The 3194-nt window shown below is 43.6% G+C and overlaps 1 pseudogene; it reads left to right on the top strand.

Moving 5' to 3' along the window:
• The first annotated feature begins 1462 nt into the window (after positions 1-1462).
• Positions 1463-1925, top strand: LOC101601322 (annotated as a pseudogene).
• Positions 1926-3194: the final 1269 nt, after the last annotated feature.

Genomic DNA, 3194 nt, shown 5'->3' with positions numbered 1-3194 from the left:
TAGTCTCAGGGTGGCCTCAAACTCTCAGCTATCCTCCTACCTCTGCCTCCTGAGTGCTGGGATTAAAGGCATGTACTACCATGCCCAGCTTAATTTTATTTTAAAATATATTTTATTTATTTATTTATTTGAGAGAGAGAAAGAGGCAGAGAGAGAGGAAGAGAATGGGCATGCCAGGGCCTCCAGCCACTGCAAACGAACTCCAGATGCATGTACCTCCTTGTGCATCTGGCTTATGTGGGTCCTGGAGAATCAAACTGGCAATGTCTTAACCGCTAAGCCATCTCTCCAGCCCTTTTAATTTTAATTTTTATTATTTATTTATTTGAGAGAGAGAAAGGCAGAGAGAGAATGGGCACTCCAGGGCCTTCAGTTGCTGCAAACGAACTCCAGACGCATATGCTACCTTGTGCATCTGGTTTATGTGGGTCCTGGGGCATCGAACCTGGGTCTTTTGGCTTTGCAGGCAAGCACCTTAACTGTTTAGCTATCCCTCCAGCCTGGAAGTTCTCACTTTTAAGATATGATGATGATCCTTTTTTCAACATGTATGTATGTATGATCTGTGGTCGTGTGAATCAGATGTCCCTTATAAACTCATGTGTTTTGAAAACTTGGCCCCCATTTGATGGCAATTTGCGAAGTGGAGGCTTACTGAAAGAGGAATGTTGTTGGGGGTAGATTCAGAGGTATTATGTAAACAGCTCCCACTCGCTAGAGTTCAGGCCAGTCTCCTGCAGCTATTTTCCACTTGCTGTGGCAACGAGGTGATGCCCAGTCTCTGCTCATGCCATCTTTCCCACGCCATCTTGAAGCCTCGAGACTGTAAACCAGAATAAAATCTTTTCTCCAGTCTGCTGCTTTTGGTCTAGTGCTTTGTCCCAGCAACAAGAAGGTAACTACCACAAAACCTCATATAAGACTTGAGTTTCCAGGCTTAGCAAACCAGAGACACTAAATACCTGCCATTTAGATTCCTTTGTCCAGAGTGGAAATTTACAGACGGTGAAGTGACTCAGTGCATGTCTGGGGCTGTAGATCTCAAAGCCCCAAGATATTGATACAAACCTAGTACTCACTTCAGCAGCACACATACTAAAATTGGAACAAATCTCATGTCTTCAAAAAGCAGACAAAACAAGGTCAGCTAAACAGAACAAAAACAAAGCTAAAATAAACTTAGGGGGCTGTAGTGATGGCTCAGCAATTAAAGGAACTTGCTTGCAAAGCCTGATGGCCTGGGTTCAATCCCCCAGTACTTCTATAAAGCAAGGTGCAGAAAAGTGGCACATGTGTCTGAAGTTCATTTGCCATGGCAAGAGGCTCTGGTGCACCCATACTCACGCTCTTTTCTCTGTCTGTCTCTTTCAAATAAATCAATCAATAACAATATTTTAAAACAGTGGGCCGGCCAGCTCCTCTTCCTTTCCAATCCACCATCTGCAGTGGGGCCGCTCCCAAGATGCAGATTTTTGTGAAAACCCTTATGGGGAAGATCATCACACTCAAGGGTGAACCCTTGGACCCTATAGCAAATGTAAAGGCCAAGATCCAGGATAAGAAGGAATTCCTCTTGATCAGCAGAGGCTGATCTTTGCTGGTCAGCAACGGGAAGATGGGTGTACTTTGTCGAACTAGAACATTCAAAAGAAGTCCACCCTTCATCTTGTGCTGAGACTTCACGGTGGTGCCAAGAAAAGGAAGAAGTCATACATCACTCCCAAGAAAAATAAGCACAAGAGAAAGAAGGTTAAGTTGTTCTGAAATATTATAAGGTAGATGAAAATGGTAAAATTCATCACCTTCGTTGAGTGTCCTGATGAGTGTGGGGATTTTATGGCCAGCCACATTGTCAGACATTACTGTGGCAAATGTTGTCTGACTTACTGCTTCAACAAACCAGAAGACAAATAATTGTGTATGAGTTAATATATAATATATATGTATATATTAAAAAAAAAAAGCTGGGGCTGGAGGGATGGCTTAGTGATTAAGGCACTAGCCTGTAACGCTAAAAGGACCCAAATTTGATTCCCCAGGACTAACATAATAAGCAAATGCACAAGGTGGTACACACTTCTGGAGTTCATTTGCAGCAGCTAAAAGGCTCTTGCGTGTTCATTCTCTCTTTCTCTATCTGCCTCTTTCTCTCTCAAATATAAATAAGAACAAAATGTAAAAACAAGAGCAAAAAAAGAAACTGAAGTTGGGTTACAGTAGAACACTGGGCAGATTGTACTCCCCCAATATGAGAAATGTCAAAGATATTCCATCTTTTCTATCAAAAGGTTAGAATACATAGGGAAACTCATCTTTAGAAAACATCACTTAGGGGCTGGAAAGCTGGCTTAACAGTTAAGGTGTGTGATGGCTTGCCTGCAAAAGCCAAAGGACCCAGGTTCGATTCCCTAGGACCCACTCAGGCCAGATGCACAAGATAGCACTTGTGTCTGGACTTTGTTTGCAGTGGCTGGAGGCCCTGGCATGCCCATTATTTCCTTCTCTTGTCTCTCTCTGTCTTGCAAATAAATAAATAAAAATATTTTTAAAAAGGGAAAACATAGCTGGGCGTGGTGGCGCATGCCTTTAATCCCAACACTCGAAGGCAGAGGTAGAAGGATCGCCATGAGTACAAGGCCACCCTGAGACTACATAGTGAATTCCAGGTTAGCCTGGACTAGAGCAAGACCCTACCTCAAAACAAAAAAAGAAGTAGAAGAGGAAGACATCATTTAGAGCAAAAGGCCCTCCTGAGTCAACAGTTGTTTGAGAACATGAGGCCCAGCTCCGACTAAACAGAGTAAAGCCCAGGACCCTGCCTTGGGATAAAAACCCAGGGGACTTTCCCCTGGGTGTGCTTGTTTTCCAGGATCTCTTTGAAAGCTGCACACCTTTCTGCAGAAGTTATGTGGTCATTCTTGGACCCTAGACACCTTCCTAACATTGAGACCGAGACCAGGTAAGTGCGGTATGGTAAGGGGCCTTGGTGTCAGGAGCTCCAGGTTTCTTTGAGCAAGTTCTACTACTGCTCTGCTTCACTTTCCCTCTCAGGACTTGATGTGAGACTTCTTCTCCGGTTCTTTTCTAATCTTTTTTTTTTTTAAATTTATTTATTTGAGAGCGACAGACATAGAGAGAAAGACAGATAGAGGGAGAGAGAGAGAATGGGCGCGCCAGGGCTTCCAGCCTCTGCA

This window comes from Jaculus jaculus, chromosome 1 (assembly GCF_020740685.1).
Source record: "Jaculus jaculus isolate mJacJac1 chromosome 1, mJacJac1.mat.Y.cur, whole genome shotgun sequence".
NCBI classification, from domain to species: Eukaryota; Metazoa; Chordata; class Mammalia; order Rodentia; family Dipodidae; genus Jaculus; species Jaculus jaculus.
This window is presented reverse-complemented; position numbering and strand designations above follow the sequence as displayed.